Source organism: Eleutherodactylus coqui, chromosome 11 (assembly GCF_035609145.1).
Source record: "Eleutherodactylus coqui strain aEleCoq1 chromosome 11, aEleCoq1.hap1, whole genome shotgun sequence".
Lineage (NCBI taxonomy): Eukaryota > Metazoa > Chordata > Amphibia > Anura > Eleutherodactylidae > Eleutherodactylus > Eleutherodactylus coqui.
Window position 1 is genome coordinate 132,584,423 of NC_089847.1, and position 22,787 is coordinate 132,607,209.

The 22,787-nt window shown below is 49.7% G+C and overlaps 1 protein-coding gene across 2 annotated transcripts in view; it reads right to left on the reverse strand.

The window, feature by feature from the left end:
* IRAG1 (inositol 1,4,5-triphosphate receptor associated 1) overlaps positions 1-22,556 on the reverse strand; it is a 125,351-nt gene extending 102,795 nt beyond the window's left edge. The window contains exons 1-2 of one of the 2 annotated variants that reach the window (XM_066583545.1): positions 22,467-22,556; positions 22,198-22,355 (exon numbers count right to left, since the gene is read on the reverse strand). The gene's annotated coding sequence lies outside the window, so the exon portion shown is untranslated. Of the gene's footprint in view, positions 1-22,197; positions 22,365-22,466 lie in introns of those variants that run through there. The other variant, XM_066583544.1, reaches the window with a different exon arrangement.
* Positions 22,557-22,787: the final 231 nt, after the last annotated feature.

Genomic DNA, 22,787 nt, shown 5'->3' on the forward strand with positions numbered 1-22,787 from the left:
GCTAAAGGACCAGACCGCTGCTAAAGGCAAGAAAGATGTAATAAGCAAGACTATACAGGACTGTAAAGATTGCATACAGAGCTGCAAGGAAGAGAGGGACAGGATTCTTGAGCAAAGTGGTCCCTTTAGGGAAAAGTTACTTAACGGTGATAGATTTTCCAAAATGGCATCAGGATACAGCGGTCACAAGGAGGCTGATCACTCCAGCGATGGAGACAGCGGTGGTGACTGTACTGACGAGGATGCCTTTGAGGATAGCCTGAGGGAACAGCCTGTCTGCTCAGGAGAGCAGACCCAGAGTGGCACTACAACCACCAGCAGCCTCCGGCCGGAGCAGGTTGCGCTGCCTCTAACCTCCGGGGATTCAGATCCAGAGGAAGATAAAAGCGATGGGGGCGCTTTAATAATGCAGCAGATAAGGCTGTTGGAATCCCCCCCTAATATGAGCGGCCTTCAGTTTGGTGATGATTTACCAGAGGAGGAAGTGAAAATCAAGACAAAAAAAGGAAAAAAAAAGAATTTGGTGCAGGAGAAATTTGTGTATGTGACGGGGGGCGCTGGTTTGGCTGCAAAGTCGGATCAGGGCACCCCCACCCTGAGAACCCCGGTTTCTGACTCTGCAGTGGGTTTTGAACATGGGAACAGGGATAAAGGAGTTAAACTGGCCGGGTCCTCTGTCCCTGTTTCAGTTAGTGCAGTGACAGAAACAGCCAGCAGGGCGGCCAGCACAGGACAAGGCAAGGTGGCAAAAGAATTTGGCAGTGGCGGAACTGCCAGCACCAGTAAGGCCAGTGATGCGGAGGGTGCTGCGGGGTCGGGATCGGGGGTCCCCCGTGCGACAGGTCGGTCTGCAGGGGTCCCTCAGTCTAGGTCCCAGTCTAGGTCCCAGGCACCCAGTGATGCGGAGGCTGCTGGCAAAAGTAAGGAAAAAAGCAAAAATAAAAATACTAAAAGTGCTGGAATGCAGAGTGCTGACCATGGGGGGGTCATTACGGTGGTTGCAGCTGCGCAAGATGGGGCAGCAGTGCCACCCCCAAGGTCTACCAAGGCCCAAAATAAAAAAGCTGCTTCCAACCCAAAGTCTGGTCCAGAGGGTCTTGGTATGAAAGGTCTTGGTATGAAAGGTGTGGATATGTCTGGTGCGGCCCGTGTGTCTGATGCTCCGACGCACTCGGAGGCACGGGCTGCAGCTACTGTTCCCGGCACAGGGGCAGCTACTGTAAATATAGGCACAGGTTCTAGGGATGGTCAGGGCACATCACAGGTTCCAGTCGCCCCTCCGGTGGCGACCACAGCTGGTAGGAGTTATGCCAGTGTCGCCGCTGGAGGGGAGGGGTCCTCCTTGTCTCCAGGCTCTAGAGAGGGCGTATTGCAACAGCGCCTCCTGGGGGCTCTACGGAAGGGGGAGAGTTCAATCACAGTTGGAGGAAGAGAGGTGAACCTATCTCTTTGGACAGAGAGACACGGCTTAGGAGCCTTCCGAGAGCAAAGGGGGGAGACCGTATGGTCCCTACCAACACCCGGGCAGGACGCAGGTCGTAGGAATGTGGTCCGTCTTCGTTGGAGGGGCAATGATACATGCCCCCCGAGGGCGAGAGTAGTGGAGCTTCTACTGAAGATGGGCTTCAGGGCGGTTGACATCTTTGCCCTGATCCATCCCTTCGGCACGTCTGAGTTTGACATCAGCTTTGTTCGCCCAGAGGGGCTAGAACTCTTCTGGGGGAATTACGAGCTGATGAAAAGCGAGCCCGGCTGGCGAGACTTTGCCGTCCAGGTGGTGTCTCGCCAGAACGAAGTCAAGAAGGTGACCGTTTTGACTCGTAACGAGTCGCTTTCTTGTTTTGATATTATGACGTGGCTCGGTCGATACGGAGAGGTGACAGACATGCCCAGAAAGAACCGGGATGAGCACGGCATCTGGTCCGGGGCCTGGACATTCATGGTCAAGCTGAAGCGTTCAGGAAACTCAGTGGCACACATACCTTCTGCAGCCTTCCTCGGCAGGGATCGTATCTTGGCCTTTTACCAGGGGCAGCCGAAGCTCTGCCACAGGTGCGGCGACCCCTCACACTTGAGCGCCGCTTGTAAGACCTTGAAGTGCGCTCTGTGTGGGGGTGTGGGTCATCTAGCCGCCTCCTGTGCAGAGATTAGGTGTAACCTGTGTGGTGACCTTGGTCACCCATTCAGTCGCTGTCCACGCTCCTTTGCCAATGCGGTCTCAGCACCTACGGATGGGGGCCACGGTGCGGCCTCTGGGGGTGAGGGGACTAGCAGAGGTGGAGGAGCTCAGGAGCCAGGGAAGAACCGGCAAAAGACGCCTGCTGAGCAGAGGCGTCAGGACAAGCGCAGACGGAGCAGGGAGCTGACAGGAGCGCCCACAGCAGGTGGATCAATGGTGGCCCCTGTTCCTGAAGCAAATCTCGCGGCTGAGGCTTTGAGGGACAGCGAAGTGGATGAAGAGGACAGGAGGATCCAGAGGGAGGAGGGAAAGACCAACTCTTCAGATTCCTCCCACTATGAGAGTGTGGATGAGGAAGGAAAGAGGTGGTTAGAGAAACGGCGTAAGCTAGGTGCCACTAGGAGAAAGCGAAGGGGGGATTCAAGATCTTCTCCCACCCCTGGCCAAGTACTGGAAGGAGAAGCCTGCTCGCCTCCAGTTGGACTCTCCAATAGGTACCGGGCCCTTCAAGACATCTCTTCCTCCTCTGAGGGGGAAGCGAAGGGCAAGGTGCCTGGGGCAAAGAAAGGGTCAACAGGGGGCACTGAGTCTCCTCCTCGTGGAGGCCTAGTTCCTTCCGGGGAGGGGGCTACTCTGGAGCCTGGAAACAAGGACGATGGGGTCGGGGGATCCCCTGCTATGGACACATCTGTGTCCAAAAAAAGAAGCAAGGGGCTTTCCTCCGACCCCGAAGAAGCGGGTGTGAGGAAGAAAGCCATCTAATTTAATCACTCATGATGGCGGCACCCACTCCGCTGACTCTGGCATCAATTAACGTTGCCAGCATTAAGTCAGATACGGCTAGATTTGCGGCCTTTGATTTTCTCGGCCGCGTTGAAGCCGACATTTTATTTTTGCAGGAGACCAGGCTGTCTGATTTGGCAGCCATACATAAGGCAAAAAGGGAGTGGAGGTCAGGCCCTTCCTACTGGTCTCTTGCGGCCGAGCCGTATAGCGGAGTGGCGGTCCTTTTTACCGCAGCGGTCGAATGCCGACGAGTAATTGAATTAGAAATGGGAAGGTGCCTGATCTTAGATGTCCTCATGAAGGGACAAGAATTGAGACTTGTAAACATCTATGGTCCCCAGTCAAAAAAGGACAGGAAGAGTCTCTTTATGAGGATCAAGCCCTACCTTTTTACCAGCCGCCAAGTTGTCTTTGGAGGTGACTTTAATGCAGTCACAAGAGCCCGCGATAGGGGAGGCTCTGGAGACAGGCGGTTGACTTTTGATGGCGTCGCACTTAATAGTGTAGCTAGCGAGGCTCGCCTGGTGGATGTCCACATCCGGCACACCCCAGGCCACGAGGGGTTCACCTATTATAGAGGTCAGAGCAGGTCTAGAATAGACAGGTTTTATTTGAAGGAGGAAGCCATCTCTTCACCAGTGTCCGTTGTTGAGGTGGAATTCTCCGACCACTGTCTGATTTTGTTTTCTCTGAATGTTGCAGAGACCCCCCGGATGGGTAGAGGTTTGTGGAGACTGAATTCATCACTCCTGGAGGAAGCAGAGATAAGACAGTCCTTTGAGGATTTTCTGCAGAGCCAGGTACCATTACTGGATCTCTGTAGCAGTAAGTCAGAGTGGTGGGAGATGTTCAAGAGGAGGGCGGCGAGGTTCTTCCGTGAGCTCTCCAACCTCAGATGCCTGGACAGGTACCGCCTGTACAATGGCCTGAGGAGGAAACTCGAACATCTCGTTTCGACTGGAGGTAGCCGCGAGGAGATCTCCAGAGTGAAATCTTTACTCAAGACGTGCCAGTATGACGACACGCATCCTTGGTTTTTGAGAGGGATTTCGGGAAGTACCGCTCGCCCGACCCTTACAAAAACTGTAGGATGTCAGTGAATAGTAAAGTGGTCACTGGACTGATTGACAGTACGGGGTCCCTGAATCGATCCAGATCAGGGATTCTGGAGGTCGTCAGATCCTACTACTCGCAACTCTTGGGAAAGAGGGATCTAGATTCGGAAGTGATGTCGGCTTTCCTGGCTGAAACTGTCCCTGGGCCAGGGGTGGACACCTCTCTTGGCGTTTTGACAGAAGAGATCAGAGAAGAGGAAGTTAGACTGGCGATTGATGGGCTCCGGCCCAAAAAGTCGCCAGGTCCGGATGGATTAACATCTGAGTATTATAAGACCTTCAAGGACCTCTTGAGTCCCCTCTTGACGGAGGTATTAAATGAGTGTCTTTCCTCGGGCACTCTGCCAAAGTCAATGAGGAGGTCGGCCTTGATCATTCTGTCAAAAGGTAAAGACTCGAGCCGTATAGAGAACTGGCGTCCCATAGCGCTTCTCAATACGGACAGGAAGGTTCTGGCAAAAGTGCTGTTTAATCGGCTGGTCAAGTTTGCACCCCGGCTCCTCTCGGGGGCGCAGCATTGCTCTGTTCCAGGCCGTAGCACCTTTAGCGCTGTTCTCGGTGTCCGGGAGGCAGTGGAGCAGGGTAGGGCTGGTCACTGGGAGGGGTACCTGCTGTCCTTGGATCAGGCCAAAGCGTTTGATCGGGTTAATCACGAGTACCTCTGGTCCGTCCTTCTGAGATACGGCCTGCCAGTGGGGTTTGTTGATTGGCTGCGAACTTTGTATGCAGGGGCTGAGACTTTCCCGCTGGTGAACGGTTGGCCCGGCCGCCCTTTTGAGGTGGGGTCCGGCGTCCGCCAGGGCTGTCCTCTAAGCCCCCTGTTGTATGCGTTTGCGATAGATCCCTTCCTTAGGAGGGTTGATTGTGGACCTATAGCAGGGGTCGGGATGGACCGGGCGGTGCCGGAGGCTACCCTGAGGGCAGTGGCATACGCCGATGATGTCACGCTCTTCGTGTCCTCGAGAGAGGAGGCGGAGTTTGTGGTGTCGGAGGTGGACCGCTACTCGGAAGCTTCCGGGTCTATGGTCAACTGGGATAAGTGTGAAAGTCTCTGGTTAGGAAGGGGGGATCCTACGTTTGATCTCCCGGACACCCTTCCGGTGCCCCAAACTTCAGCAAAAGTACTTGGCATCAAATTCGGCCAGGGGGATTACCCCATGCAAAATTGGGTGGACAGGCTGGATGGTGCAACTCACAAGGTAAACCAGTGGAAGGGTTGGTCTTTGACCCTTCGGGAAAGAATTAGCCTGATCAAAACATACCTGCTCCCGTTATTCATCTACCTGGGCAGCGTATGCATTTTGCCAGAACCTCTCTGGACTCGGGTCTACAACCTGTTCTTCCTAATGTTGTGGGGGAACAGGTTGAACCTGATCAGGAGAGATGTTACATACCGCACGAGGAGACTAGGGGGGTTGTCTATGGTCAACCCCGTGGTGTTTCTTGTAAACACTTTTTTTAAGATCAACATAGGCAACCTCTGGCAAGAGAGGGCTCCTCCGTGGGTCTACTCCTGCAGGGGATGGTTTCGGCCCTTCTTCCAGGAATGGGAGACAGGAGGGCGAGTGAAGGACCTTCGCACGCAGCACGGACATCTCCCGGCTTACGCTACCTTGGTTCTGAAGGTGATACGCCGGTGGGGTCTGGGGATGTGGGAGATCAGGACTCTGACGAGGAGGCTCCTCGACGAAAGAGTCCTGTTGACCCATTTCCAGAAGCCCCTGGCGCTCAAGGACTGCCCAAGTCGGGACCTGGAGGGAGGGTTACGTTTACTGAATTCAACCCGGGTCCCCTTGAAGTTTTGGGACTTGGCTTGGCGCTGCTTTCACGGGAGACTGTATGTAAGGGGTAACTTGAAGAGCAGGCCTCTGATTGACAGGGGTTGCCCCCGTCAGGAGTGCAGCGACGTGCTGGAAAGCATGGAGCATTTCCTGCTTCAGTGCCCCTTTAATACAGAGGTATACCAACGGGTAGGGGTCTCCATAGGCTGGCCTCAGCTGGCACACCTCTCCTATGCGGAGTGGGCTTATGGAGCGTTCAGAGGCCTTGGTGGCAGGGACCGCTGCACTTTATTTCTAGTTAGCCTAGTGGTCAGGTTCCACATCTGGAGTGCACGGTGTTTAATCTCGACGGAACTGAAAGTCCTCCCCGTGGATACGGTCTGTAGGAACATCCTGGGTGACCTGGTGAAGGTGCGTTCTTTGGAGTATGAGAAGCTGGGCACATCTAAAGCTTCTCTCCTATGGAGAGGGCTTGTATTTCGTTAGGGACAGTTTGTTTTTCTTAATTTTCTAGGGGCAGAGTAGGGAGAGAGGAGGGACAGGATAGGGAGAGAGGAGGGATAGGGCAGGGACAGTTTTCCATGAAGGGTCAGACTGAGGGGCAGACTAAGGACAGTCTAGGGCAAATTAGGGAAAGAATAGGGAGAAAATGCAAGGGATAGTACATTAAGATATCTGTGCCCGGCTTATCACCTCCAATCCCGGTGGCGGGCTGTGAGTGCACCATAAAGCTTTTTGTTTTGATTTGGGCAAAATGGAGTGAAGTAGGGCTGCAGGAGAGCCGACCTTAGGCTTTCGGGTTATGTTAATATATCGTGTATGTCATGTATATTGGTTATTGTATGTTTTATATGTATATATTCACGTTCTGGGTGGTAGTTAGGTTGGGTGGGGGGTTGGGGGGGAGTGGTTTCACGCCTTGAGCCGTAGCCTGGCACGTCCCGAACATTGAACTCTGGGCACGGACTGGTGGAGCGGGCATGGCCCCCAGGCTGCGGCAGGCAGAGTGTTGTACAGTTTATATATATTAAAAAAAAAAAAACCCTGGTGTGGCTTGGCACGTCCTGAACTTTGGAACTCTGGGCACGGACTGGTGGAGCAGGCATGGCCCCCGAGCTGCACTGGGGACCCAAAAAAAAAAAAAAAAAAAATTTTTCTTTAGTTATTTTTGTATGCCGGTTGGCTTGGTCTTTATTTTCATATTTAGTTAATTATTGGTATATATATATATATATGTTATGTTTACGTTATTGCCTAATTTTGTTTATGATGGGGTTTCAGTGCGGTGCGGCTGGACCTGTAGTTTTAGTTTTAGTTTTCTCTTCTGGATAGCTGGATGCTCTTCTTTTAGGTATATTGTGTTTTGTGTTGAGTGTGTGTGCGAGTGTGCGGCAGGGGGGAGGGGAGTCCAGACACGGGGTTTCTTTTGTTTGTGGACCATGGACTCTGGGTGAAGGGCCTTATCTCTGTATACGGTTGTATTATTATTATTTACTATTGTTACAGTTTGCTTTTATTGTTATGTTTCATACTTTTATAATAAAAGATCTACAGGATGTAACTCAGGAGCAGTACAGGATAAGTAATGTATGTACACAGTGACTCCACCAGCAGAATAGTGAGTGCAGCTCTGGAGTATAATACAGGATGTAACTCAGGATCAGTACAGGATAAGTAATGTATGTACACAGTGACTCCACCAGCAGAATAGTGAGTGCAGCTCTGGAGTATAATACAGGATGGAACTCAGGATCAGTACAGGATAAGTAATGTATGTACACAGTGACTCCACCAGCAGAATAGTGAGTGCAGCTCTGGAGTATAATACAGGATGCAACTCAGGATCAGTACAGGATAAGTAATGTATGTACACAGTGACTTCACCAGCAGAATAGTGAGTGCAGCTGTGGAGTATAATACAGGATGTAACTCAGGATCAGTACATAAGTAATGTATGTACACAGTGACTCCACCAGCAGAATAGTGAGTGCAGCTCTGGAGTATAGTACCAAATGTAACTCAGGATCAGTACTGGATAAGTAATGTACGTACGTACACAGTGACTCCACCAGCAGAATAGTGAGTGCAGCTGTGGAGTATAATACAGGATGTAACTCAGGATCAGTACAGGATAAGTAATGTATGTACACAGTGACTCCACCAGCAGAATAGTGAGTGCAGCTCTGGAGTATAATACAGGATGTAACTCAGGATCACTACAGGATAAGTAATGTATATACACAGTGACTCCACCAGCAGAATAGTGAGTGCAGCTCTGGAGTATAATACAGGATGTAACTCAGGATCACTACTGGATAAGTAATGTATGTACACAGTGACTCCACCAGCAGAATAGTGAGTGCAGCTCTGGAGTATAATACAGGATGTAACTCAGGAGCAGTACAGGATAAGTAAAGTATGTACACAGTGACTCCACCAGCAGAATAGTGAGTGCAGCTCTGGAGTATAATACGGGATAAGTAATGTATGTACACAGTGACTCCACTAGCAAAATAGTGAGTACAGCTCTGAAGTATGATACACCAGTGCTTCAGTTCTTGATGTAAATCATGTCTAGAGAGATTTTGACCGCCTGCACACGGGCGGGTAGGATTCCGCAGTGGTATCCGGCCCTGATAGCAGCCGTGTCCGCGCGTACCTGCTTTCTTTTTCTTTTCTCTGTGCTATGAATGGTCCGCACGGCTCGCCATTGGACATGCGCAGTTCAGATTTTTTTTTAAACTCCTGCTTTTCCCGTGTCATCGTCTAGCTATGACGCGGAATCCATGACTTTTCTACAATGTCAATTGCGGAAGGTTGCAGGTCGGACGGCTTCCCCTGACTTCAATGGAAGCTATCCGTGCAAGAATAGAGCATGCTGCGATTTTTCTTCCGCAAGCGTAAACCACAATCGGTTTCCGCTCGTGTGCAGGAAGAACCACTGTTCCATAGCGTGCTATGGCCGGTATTGGCTGCGGAATCTGGAGGCAGACGCCCGCCCCGGATTCTCCAATGCAAATCTGCCCGTGTGCAGGCGGCCGTTGTCAGATGGTTCACATTAAAGCCCCCGGATGAACAATCATTCTGATTCAACTTATCGGTTTAAAATCTAATTTCTAACTGATGGATAAAAGTTTCTCTGAAGTTTCTGAAGTTTTCTCCTTTCTTACTTTATTTGGCATGGAGATAATTCATGAGATGCTTCAATCCTCGTCCTGTATATCCCCCCCCCCCCTCGTTATTTCTGCTCCTCACAGCCTCATATTCTCAGTCTTGCTGTTAAACAATGGCTTCTTCCAGTGCTGTGACTCACGCAGAAAGCATCTTAAGTTCCAAGCTGTGATGGGACATTTCATACCATCCGTCTGCCAAGGAACAATCAAGACGATAAACGTTTACAACCCGACGCTCGCGATCCGAACTATTTCATAGCAGCGAGAGATGGAGGGAGTGTTACTGTACATTGCACGCTAAGGTAAGGTGACCAGACATCCCATTTTAGGCGGGACAGTCCTCCTTTGGGACGCTGTGTCCCGCTTTCCCCAGGGTCCCCGGAGGGACAGCCTTTTCCGTCCCTAGTGGGGTCACCATGAAGGTAATTACCAGCTGGGGTGCTCCTCAGCTGGTAATCACTCTGCAGCGGGACTACAGGATGACGGCAGTGTGCGCACCCAGGATCCTCCTCCCCTGACCTTTCCTCATTAGTTCCGCACACATCTGCAGTACAGACCAGGACAGGTACGCAGGGTGGCCGGCCGCGGGCAGGGTCATATTCCGCTGCGGGCTCCGGCATGTCCCGTGGACATGAGCCCTTAGGGTCTATTTAGACGTGGCAGAAATGCTGCAGAATGTCCACGGCGGAAATTTCCGTTGCAAATTCCCGCAGCATTTGCATATCCGAAAAACAGTCAAAGTCTTGCAACATGAGTGTGGAAACCCCGTGTATCCGCAGCTGATTTCATACTATGCGGCGCTCCCCTCTCCTCTTCCATAGGCTCCCCACAGTCAGCGCTCCCTGGCTTCCGGTTCCCAGCGGCCTGGTCAGGTGCGGCACTGCTGGTCAGGTGATAGTAGTCAGATGAGGCCAGGAGTACTGACAGCGGGAAGCCTTTGGAGAAGGTAAGGGGGAACGATTCATAGTATTTCCAGTCAAAATCCGTACCAATGGTATAGATTTTGACATTTTTTTGGATGTGGAAATGCTGCGGAATTTGCTCTTTGTACTTTTTATAACATCGAAGGTAAAATCATATGTTGTGATAAGCCCCGCCCCTGACCACACCCCTCTGTCTTGCTTTGACCCTCAGAAAATCTGGTCACCTTAGCTAAGGGTACAGGTAGACGGCTGCACATTATGATCAGATTCAGGGTGCACTGTCTATAAGACGCACTGCAAGGTAACCTCATGACCTCTGGGATCCCCATTGATCCCAACCAATATCCCATCAGCTTCTAACCACCAGCTGTGCTGGGATGTGCAACCCAGCTCTACTCAATGAATGGGGCTTGTTCATATCAGCATCCATTAGGACACTCCGTTGATGAGACAGGATGAGTTAGCGCTGTCTGCATAGCTGGAAACCGAAAGGACTCCATTATAGTCAGTGTTGTTCTGCTCCCATAACGGAGTACGAACATAGATTCCACAGTACAAGTGTGAACCGGCCCTTAGATAAATGGGAAGGCGACGAAACTTCTGTTGTGTGTGAGTTCCCGCTTGCAGTGAACCTGCACTGTATAGAAAGAATGACAGCAGGTCCACGAAGGGCTGAAATGTGGCAGAAATGTCTGTAATTGAAAAGTTCTTTCCATATACAGTGTGAATACGGATGTTTCTGCAGTCAGGACACTAGGACACCCTACCAGAGCTAGGACATCACAGCTAGGACACCAGGACTCCATATCACAACTTGGACACCATACCAGAGCCAGGACACCAGGACATCACAGCTAGGACACCAGGACTCCATATCACAACTTGGACACTATACCAAAGCCAGGACACCGGGACATCACAGCTAGGACACCAGGACTCCATATCACAACTTGGACACTATACCAAAGCCAGGACACCGGGACATCACAGCTAGGACACAAGGACTCCATATCACAACGTGGGCACCCTACCAGAGCCAGGACATCACAACTAGGACACCAGGACTCCATATCATAACTTGGACATCATACCAGAGCCAGGACAACGAGACATCACAGCTAGGACACTAGGACTTTATATCATAACTTGGACACCATACCAGAGCCAGGACTTCACAGCTAGGACACTAGGACTCCATATCACAACTTGGACACCATACCAGAGCCAGGACATCATAGCTAGGACACCAGGACTCCATATCACAACTTGGACACCATACCAGAGCCAGGACACCAGGACATCACAGCCAGGACACCAGGACTTCATATCACAACTTGGACACCATACCAGAGCCAGGACACCCGGACTCCATATTGCAACGTGGACACCATATCATAGCCAAGACACCATGCTAGAGCCAGGACATAATATCACAGCTAAGACAGAAGCACACCATATCAACACCAGGTCATAATACCAAAGTCAGGACACCAGGACATCATATCACAACCAGGACATAAACACTCTATATCACAACTAGGACACCAGCAAGTCATATCAAACCCGAAACACCATATCGCAGTGAGGATTCTAGCGCATCATACCAGAGACATGACACCAGGACTTCATATCTCAGCTAGATCACCAGGACATCATACCACAGCCAAAACAACAAATAACAGGACACTTGGACACCATACCAGAGCAATGGCACTAAGACATCACAACTAGGACACCAGGACTCTATATCACAACCAGGACACCCGGCCACTGTATCACTGACAGCCAGAACACCAGGACATCCCTTCACGGCCAGGCCATCAAACCATTGTTTCTTACTGGACAGCACCGGCGCTGCTATTTAGACTATGGACGGCTGATGTCACTGATGGCTGATGAAACCAAACAATATGCTGGCTACAAAGCCGTCAGTACTCGGACCAGCAAATACAATCACTGACAAGTATCAATGTTCACAAATTCCAAATGTGCACACTTTTACATATATTACACTTTTAGATTCTTTTTACCACCCTCACCTGTTCTCTTTTGCTCCGTGTCAGTATTCACTACAGTCCTAGCATTTTATTCATGATCTTGGAAGCTCAGGATGATAAAAGCTCTAGGTCCCGTTCAGATAGAGATATAGAGTTATGGTGGGCACACAGAATATATACAATAACCCTGTGACGATTACTAGAACCGCCGCTACATCTGGGGCTAAAACCTCTGGAGGATCGACAATCAATCAATATAGTGGAAGGAGCGGCTCGGCGTGAGAGAGCGGCGGCAATCACTATGGGTTTGGAGTAATTCGTCTCTCCAGAATGTGATGTTTGGACGGGATCCACGGGGGGAAATACCGAGAGAAACAAGTGTAAGTTTCCTCAAACCTCGTATAATCCAGCCTGATGTTATGATGGGAAGTCGGCTTTGTATACAGACCCTGAGGACATGATGTGATATCACCCCCATACCACAACAATGTCTATTGACGACCTTTTCTTAGGATAGGTCCCCAATAGTTGATTGGCCATGATCCCGAGCGGTGTACGCTAGCTAATTGGGACCCGCTATCAGTGAAACAACACATAGGGGTACAGAGCGGGAGCTGATGCTCTGACCCCTGCATAGTGGCCAGTGGTGGTAATTGCAGGCACAGCAACCATTAGAATCAATGGCAGCTGCAGTTACCTGCACTGGCCACTACATGGGGGTTGGAGCAATCTGCTTCATACAGTGTGTTTGGTCATCCGCTGTCAGTGCCACATCAGTTGATCATCTGGGGTCCCGAGCGGCAGACCCCAGCTGATCATTTAGTTATGACTTATCATGGGGATAGATCATCAATAAAAAAATTTCCAGGAAAACCCCTTTTAACTCTTCACCTTTCTAAGATATCTGCTTGCTGTCAGTGAATAGGAACATTCCTAGTTATATCCAAATGCTAAAATATATATTCAGATGTAATATTTGTCACAGCTAGGGGTTTGTTACAGTTGTATCTAGTTAGGAGAATCCTCCGTGAGGCAAGCAGTGTGGACTCCAGACTGACGGATTTTTCCTACTATTAGGGTACTGTTGGTGGTATTCTTGGTTTGGGGCTCTCTCACACAAGCATATGCTACTACGTATCAGTGCAGTGGCCCGTAGGGTGACACCGGACACAGGGCAGACGCTGAGGAGCTGGGAGGGTAGAGTGGTCACTTGTCATGGTGGCACTTACCAGGCTCCCTCCTGGAGGGACACACGTAGCCTCGGCCACAGCAGCACTGGGCCTCTTCTGGACACCCCTAGGAGAGGGATGGCCAAAAAACATAAGAACAGGAGATAAGGTTGTCACGGGTGACACCACCGTTCCGTTACCCAGAGGAATGACCTTCGGTGGTAAATAAACTTCAGACTGTGTAGCGTGCCTCAGGTCCCTGGGAACGGTCAGGGCCGGGCAAAACTGTACTTGTGAACTTTATCAGGATACACTTAAGAATACACTGGCACAGGCAAACAGAAGACTAGAGGTCAGGGAGGAACTCAGGATGAAACAGGTCCTGCAGTCACAGTTATCTGCTAGGAACCGCTCCTGGACGGGGAACTCTCCAGAGGAGGATAAGGGTAGGGTCACTTCACAGACTCTCTCAGAACAGTACCTCTGCACGGTGGTCTTGGCCGTCTCTTCTCGCTCACTCTCAATCTCTTTCTTCCTTTTGTCCTCACTCATTGTTGGCTCCTGGCATCGAGGTACTCAGGAAACCTCGCTTTTTCATCCATTCTTCACCACATGAGGGTTGAAGGTACCCCCATGTGGCGGCACTCTCTCTCAGAAACCCAGAAGACGAGAAGACCAGAAGAAGAACCCCACCTTGCTCTCTGACACTCACATTTATAATCTCTCACATACCACATGACATAAATTGATACATTTGCAGACATCTCCCAGTCTCATGCAAACATTAACCTCTCATTTGCTGCAGCTGTGCAATACACATAACAGAATGACTAGACAATTTGCACAGCGCATCTACACAAAAGACATGACATGTATGACACTTATGGAGGGGCCAGAAATATACATGCATGCCACGATCGTGTATGGGGATTGTTGGCACGCAGCAAGCACACGTCATTCCGTATTCGCTGTGTGCTCCGGCGCTGCAAAAAAAATGCTTATGTGAGAACCCTTGGGCACTATGTTTGGTATTGTTAAAGGGATCTGGTCATCCCGTTTTTGTAATGCAATCCATGATAAACCTTTAACAGTGCTGCTAATGAGATCTCCTTATCGCGCTCCGGTTCTGTAATCCTTCCCCGATACCTTTACAATCTGCTTTTGAAGTTTTCCTGCGCTAAATTCTAATGAGCCGAAAAGAGTCCGATTTAGCAGAAAAGAGTCCGAGTTTTCTCTCCGCGCCGCGCCAGGCTCACCCCTGTTCTTGATTGGCATGCATACTGATGTCTTTTCTTCGCTGTAATCCTGGCAAGTGCCGTAGGAAACCCTGCCCGCACCCGGGCACCACAGCTCTCCTCTACTAGCTGTAACTTTAGTGGTGCACCTGGCATGCGCCTTGAGGATCGTTACTCCAACTGCGTCTGGGGTCAGATGACTTCAGGAGTAACGATCCTCAAGGCGCATGCGCAGTACGCCGCTGAAATCTCAGCAAGTAAGGGAGAGCTGAAGGGCGCGGGGAGGGTTTGTTACGGCGCCTGCGAGGGACTGCAACAAATACGAGATCAGCATGCATGCCAATCAAGACCAGGGGCCGCCTGGCACGGCGCTGAGGCAAAGATCTGACTCTTCAACTCATTTTAATACAGAGCAGAAAAACGTCCAAAGCAGATTGTAAAGGCATCGCGGCACGGATTACAGAACTAATTAGCAATCTCATTACAGGGCAGTTAGAGGTTTATTGAGGACTGCATTGTAAAAAGTCGATGCCGGGTTCCCTTTAAGGTATAATCAGAGTTCTGGCACTGCGTTGGCATTATTAGGGCACCATTGGAGTTTAATAATAAAGAAAGGGAAGTCTGAAAAATGAAACAGGAGGATCAAATTTGGCCGCACAAGGACAGGCGATCAAGACTAAAGTGATAAACGCCGGGTTGGGAAAATCTATAATAGATGCAAAATGCCGACTCTGTGGAGAAGCTGGTGGAGCCGCGACCACCGGCTCAGCTGGGGCAAAGCAACTGCACAGATTGAGTTCAAACAAAGACCCAATGCGGTGGCAAAGATGATCCATTGCAACCTCTGTAAAATTACCATCTGCCCACAGTGAGGAACCGCTGGGACCGCGAGCCCGAAAAGTGGTTGGGAATCAAACTGCAACAATACTATGAGATTTCGGTATATAGAGAGCCAACGTTTTGGCCCCTGACACACCCAATTTGACCATCATTGAAAAGGGTGCGGCTCGTCGACATTGCTCTACCCGGTGATGGCAGGGCGATGAGAAGCAACGACAGAAAATGGCCAAATATGGAGATGTGAGGGTCAAATTCACCTTCTTCGGCACAAGCCAACAGCGGTTGTCCCGGTGGTCATCGGCGCACTGGGTGCCGGCCTAAAGACTTGGCCAACACTTGAAACTACTCAATGTTAACAAAACTAACATCTCTCAGTTACAAAAGGCCGCGCCGCTGGGTCTTCACAAACTTAGTCAGATCTCACACGGGTGTATTGTCATTGCGTGGCAAGCGTGCAATTTTCCTGTACGCGATGCCAATGGCCCATTGATTCGTATTGGGCCACTCGCACCAGTGTGCTCTATCTTGGTGCGTGCGTGGGGATGGGCGGCATGAAGCGAGCACACATGTTATTGCATACTTGCTGTGTGCCAGCGCACTAGAGATTTGCGTCTGTCAGCCGTGGCAGAGGATCGCTACTTCCCCGAAGCGATGTGAGGTGGTTTTGATATAAAAACATCTTGCATCTGTGGAGAAATCACATGTTGACGAGCGCGCCAACATGGCCCCATATGGCACTTGCCCGTGTGAAATTAGCCTTAGAGTTCAGACTTTATGGTGGCATTTTTTGGGCACTTTGTGGATTATGTATGGACACTGTGGTGATAATATGGCACTGCTGTAACTCAGACACTACGCGGTATTATTTGAGCACTGTTTTGCGGTTTATGACGGCGACTGCTGTAATGCACAGCTTGTGTAGGACCTCAGTGCACGTATGCCGGTCTGCGGGGTTACTGCGATTGGCCATGCTGGGGGAATCTCAATGGGCACCTGTCATATACCCAGTCCATATAGAGCAGATACAGTCTATGTCTTACAGGGCTCATCCGCTTGCTGCCCACTCCAAGAATACAGAAAGAACTCTCTATTATGACCGCAGCAGCGCAGGACAGCGGAGAAGGATTGGATTTTCCCAATGCTGCCCTGAGCTATTAATCTCCGTCACAAAAATTACATTATGTCCCTAAATGATATTCTGTTTCCCCAAATAGTATGTCTACTGCAATACTATATAAGTGATGACACAAGACAAGCCCATATATATCACCTGCCAAGTGAATTACCACAACTGGGATCTGGTATGTAATGAACGCCATTGATGATTGGTCCCCAGCATTGGAGGAGTGCGGGGACTCCCATATAATTAGTAGATGAGCATTACACTAACTCGTTTGTAGTGGCCCGGTACATCATCCTGGTCCCCTCCATAAATGTCATACATGTATGTATCATGTAGTTGCACTGTGCAAGCCGGTCTTGTCATTTTCAGTATGTGTGTTGCACAGCTGCAGCACTTGAGAGGTTAATATCTATCACATCAAAGACTGCATGTAAATGTATCAAGTCTGTCATGTCATGTGGTATGAGAGAGGATATAAATAGGAGTGATTGAGAGCGGGAAAGAAGTTGCATCTTCTGGAGTAGCAGGTCTTCCATCTTGTCTACTACCTTGGTTTCACCTAAACAGAGCCACATGGAAGCACCTTTAGCCTCCTTGTGGTGAAAATGGAAGAGGAGGAGAGATTTCCCGTGCCATGTATGATTGGATGTTAATGGAGTGAGCCCCCAGAGAGAAAGAGAGAGAGCATTTGTAAGTAACTACTTCTTCTTAAGGCCAGTGCAGAGGTACTACTTCATCTAATTTTCCTACGCGGCCGTCTGGAGCCTGGATCACTGTGTAGAGGTACATCCTCTGATTGTCACATCCACGCGTCTGCAGGACTGGGTGGGGGTACTGCAAGATAATAATTTACCTGCACTGTGAAGTCTATAAGTGAACTGCCTTGTAATTGTTGTTTCAAGTTACCAAGTAAAGTTTGCTGGGCTCTAACAGTTCCCAAGGACCCATGGTACTGAAAACGGACTGTGGCTGCATTTGTTCTCCGCCGAGAGTCATACCGGTGTGTGAAGGAACGGTGGCGTCACCCGTGACAACTACAACCCCTGTTATCCTGTTAAATGGGCACTCCCTATCCTAGGGCTATCCCAGGTGGCCTGCATAAATACTCTGGTCTTGACTGCATGTGTCCCTCCGGGAAGGAGCATGGTAAGTGCCACTGTGACACGTCAGCACTATACCCTCCCAGCTCCCCACGTATGTCAGGTGTCTCCCGATGGGAAGCTGCACTTTCCCATCGCAAATAGAGCAACAGTACGCACGTGCTCTAGTTATTGAAATGGGAGGTAAAAACTGGAGAACCCCTAAGGGGGCTACGTCTGACTATAACATACATCATTCCGGGGGCCGAACAGTCTACAGAGATCTAATGGGAATTCTAAGAGAATTCTTATCATTTATTGACACAAGAGCGAGGATGACGCTGTGATAATAAGGAGCTCCTGAGAATGTCCCAGAGAAGCTTTGACAAGAAATCCCATAAAAAATTGACCCATGAAGCCGTTGGTTGGGTTCCTGATGGCAAGGTTACCACCGTAGGCACAGCCACTCCCCCATTCTAAGGGCAGGAGGGATAGAGGTAATGCAATTATAATAGCCCTAATAACCACTTTAAAACTGCCTTTAGATCATTATCTTTAGAACAGACCACCAATGTTTGATCCGTGGGGGTCCCACATAATGGTCCCTTTAAGCTGGTCGTAGTTACAGCATTTGTGCCAGAATGACAAGTTATCCTTTAACCACAGGATAGGAGATACCTTGCTGATTGGTGGGGTCTCACAGCTGGGACCCCCACAAGCCTGAGAACGGGGGTTCCCCTCCTCTCCTCACTGTGGGGATGCATTCCCCATCCGCAGTGATGTCACACTGAATGGACCACCGGCTGAGAATGTGCGGTTGGTGCTTCATTCATTTCAATGGGGCCGACGGAAATACCCCGGCACTTGTCGCTCGGCTATCTTTGCAGCCCTATTGAAAATTAATGGAGTGGGGGAGTGCTTTTGCAACCGCCGCTCTATGGATTCTTCTCCTCAATGTAGGGGGTTTCAGCGGGGATAGAGGATAATTTGTAATTCTGGTGCAAACCTTTTAATGGGGTTGGCCACTTTCTAGGCAAATTGTTACGCCTGTCAGTTCATAGTTATTTTGCCAGCACACCTTGTTCTGTCCAGACGAGCCAGGGTTAACAGCTCCTGTGCCTCCAGTCAGGTTAATTACCTGCTATGTGTCTGAGAGGTGTGCTGGTGATGAACAGGTCCATCTACCTATCGGCTCCTCCCGCCTCCCTATAATATCCAGCTCATGTTGCCTGGGAGGGGTCGATTATTGTTCAGTTTGCAGTGTCATCTGAGTAGTCTGGCCCTGGTACCTTGTGCCTTTCCCTCTGTGTGCTAGCCAGTCTGCCTTTGTTTTTATCCGCTTTCTGTCAGCTTGTCTGCTAGACCTCGCTGTTGTCAGCCAGGCTTCCTGCTTCATGCAGCTTGTCCATTTGACCTTGCTATTGTCTGCTTTACTTTCTGTTATCAGCCAGGGGTTCCAGTCTGCCTCTGGTTGTATTCTATTTCTGTCAGCTTGTCTGCTAGACCTCACTGTTGTCAGCCAGGCTTTACCATCTGCCTCTGTTCTGTTTGTATTGTTTTGTGTTGGTTCTTGTCATCTGCCTTTCCTGTCAGTGCTAGTGGGTAGTAGTCTCTTGCATAGGTACTGCGGTCCCTGCCTGTCCCCCCTAGTAAGCGTAGGGTCAGAGTTGGCGGCCTGGACGTGTCCACCATCAGGGCTATCTCCAGGAAGGGACAGTGCTGTGGGTGAAGATCAGGGAGCACCGCGCTGTGCGTACCTAGGCGCCCCACTAGTACCGTAACACAAATTTCTAAAATGTACTGAACTGTTGTGTTTTGATATAAGCAATCATTAATACCCCATTAGTTACCCCTGTGCTGTATAGACCACCCGTAAAAATGTAAGGGGGTTTGTGTTTTATTATTATAGCATATGTTATATAATGAGGCTGCGCAGGTGGCTCAGAGAGGTAGGCCAGAAGCGGAAGATGAGGGAGGCCATCTTTGTGGCAAAGGTGTCTCTAGCTGTTCGTGCGAGCAGACGTGTGAAGTGGACTCCTGCATAGAAGGAGACTACATTTAGGTTGTCTCCATGGCCTACCATACCGGGTCACAGCAGATCTCGGTGGAGGTCGTACAGCGCCGGATTAAAGTCCAGGCCACCGGCCACCTCCAAAGCAACTGACGAGACGTGCAACGCCGTCTCTGAAGATGGGCGCAATTCCAAACGGATCCGCTAAACGCCAAAGTCTGCTCACCCATGAGAAGGGCCCTTGCATCAATGCCAGTGCCCAGACAAACTGAAGATGGGACTGGTGGAAAATGCAGCTACGGGAAAGGTTGTGGTGGGTCTGCCCTAAGCATCCAGGACTGAAGCCCCTTATCCTATACCTGCGGTAGGTACAAGTCCTGCTGACCCCGGACCTCTTAAATAAACACTGAATGGCAGCAGGCAGCACTCCTATAGCACTCAAGATGGCGGTCACACTGCGAATGACCGCGTCCGTGAGATACACGGTCATGCGCAGTACAGTCGTTGCCATATGCGGTCTCTGCTGACTCTCTAACCGGCATCACACAGGTCAATAAAACACTGTAAAACACCCGCAGCGCTTCAAGCACAGTCGTGTGAATAAACCCGCTTCCAACACCCGCGCAGAAGAGCACACAGCTGGGGAAGGGGTCGCTTGGCCAAATCATGTGACCGCTGCCATCTTGAATGCCGTGTTCGCAACGGCTGCCGCCAATCAGTTTTTACTCGGCTGGTCCAGTAGGGTGCCTTGAAATGCAGTGCAGGGGTAATTAGCGGAGGTAGTTGTGATTAGTTATGTCAGGATACAACAGTTTAGGGCATTTCAGAAACTGGGCAAAAACATAGCCAGCCCCCTTAAGAGCGTGTTCGCATCTGTGCTTTCCATATTTTCTGCTCCATTATGGAAGTAAGAAAGTTGTATAAAGTGATCGAAGAGAACCGTCATATGGTGAAACTGCAGGGTGCCAGGTGGCGCCATTCACTATAATGGGGTCTGTCTGGTTTCCAGCTGGCTGACTGGCATTGTAGAGGAGGACACAACACTGAATGCTGCGCTACTTTGTCCTGGTTTTTAGCAGAATTCAGCTATGGAGATTCCGAATGCCCCTCCGATACTGATACGAACAGACAATAATCTACACGGACTTAGCTAGCAAAGCCATGAGCAGAAGACATGTCCCCCTAGCTGATCACAGGGATAGGGGCTGGCGACCTGCTGATGGGCCCCCAGTAATCATCCAAGATACTGATCATTAAAATCAATGCACAAAAGTGAGAGCCGCAGGAGTGCAGAGCAGAAGACCCTCCTCTACTACCATACCCCTATAGGGAAGAGGGGCGTTCAAAGTGGACAAACCCTTTAAGAACAATCACAGTGGAAAAATCACTCTCATCCTAGAAAAGTATCTACAGTAATGCCCCGATCCTGAAGCGGTAGAACGCATGAGCGTCTGATTAGGGGTAATGCCTTACAGCAACGGCCAGCATGAGTCCCAAGGTCCAAGGGTGATTTCTAAGGCCGGGGCTCAACGGCAACTAGACGGGCTATAATTGCACATACACATGTCCATTAAAAAGTACCGCAATACTGCATACAATGTATTCCTACGGTGTGTATGAGGTCACACGAACACATATGATGTCACACGTGCATATATGATGTCACACGAACACATATGGTGTTGCACGAACACATATGATGTCACACGTGCATATATGGGGTCACACGTGCACATATGATGTCACACGAACACATGATGTCACATGTGCTCATATGGTGTCACACGTATACATATGATGTCACACGTGCACATATGGTGTCACACGTATACATATGATGTCACACGTGCACATATGGTGTCACACGTGCACATATGGTGTCACACGAACACATATGATGTCACACGTGCACATATGGTGTCACACGAACACATATGATGTCACACGTGCACATATGGTGTCACACGTGCACATATGGTGTCACATGAACACATATGATGTCACATGAACACATATGGTGTCACACGTGCACATATGATGTCACACATATACATATGATGTCACACGAACACATGTCACACGTATACATATGATGTCACATGAACACATATGATGTCACACATCTGGGCACTGGTGGATGTTTTACGGTAATCTAATAATACGAACTGAGTAGCTTCATCTACTTACAAGTTAGTCCCGTAGTATATTGCTATTCAGGCTGCAATCTCGCCCCGGATCACATGGCAACGCTTGGGGTGTAATATGTCATCTAACAGTTCACCTCCGCTTTAACCTATGGCAGACCTGCTCTGTCTGTAGGCTACATTTAACAGTCGACTGCAATTTCGACGGTTTCCATAAGTGTTTGTGTTTTAGTACAAGAGCGTCGTCAGGTTTATACGCGTATAAATAAAACGGAAAGTCGGCCAATTGATGTCATTTAAAAGTCCCATTGAAATCAATGAAAAAGCCGGAGCGCATCTATATGCCATATTTTTTTAAAGCATCCATAGACTTCAATGGGTGATTCTGGTCTGAGAATCGCACGGATTGGGACATACTGCCATTTATTTTTTTTACGCAGGTCATCGGCTCATGAAAATAATCAGACATGCGATTCCACACAGAGACTTTATTGGTCCAACTTCTGTCAGCATCAAACTCGGACGTTCAAATCGCCTGCGTGAATAAACCCTAAAAACTGCTCTTTAACCCCAAGAACTCCTAAGTGACCGCAGAAGATTGTGGAGACGTGTGAGTGAAGGCGAGATAACATATTGTCTTACCCGATTTATTTTCCATTGTCCTTCCCCCCTCCAGCCGTGTAGGACCCTGCGGCTGTGCAGCAGTATTTAGCGCATTGATGGATGGCTCTTCAGCGTGGAGTTGCGGCAGTCACAGTGCTGCATCCTCCTGACATGGAAAGCTCCGTCCCGGATCGTCCCTGAAAATGCAGTTTATTCTTGGTTATGCAGATTACCAACTAAAAAGAGCAAATTAGGCTTCCCCCCCCCTCCCTCCGGCCGCCCTCTCAATCACTCCTGGGAGCTTTTACCATTTAAGGTCAATGCTGCATTTGGCTGAAGAAAGTCGTCTCAGACTTTTCTCTACATTTGAAGCCCGGGGTTCGCGTCCGCCACTGAGGCCGCTCCGCGCAAAATAAATAAACTGCGAGAAAAAGAGGGAAGGAGAAACGTCTCATCCCTTCTGCTTGGAGTTCTGAGAAGTTTCCCCTCCTTGCTTTCATCTTCTGCAGCCAAGACACATATGTGAAGAAGACACCTCAGTGGGAAATCTGTTCTATGTCAGACCTGATACTTGTATATATCTCAGATCAGGACCCAGAGCAGCACGGCGCAGCTCTCCGGGGGACATG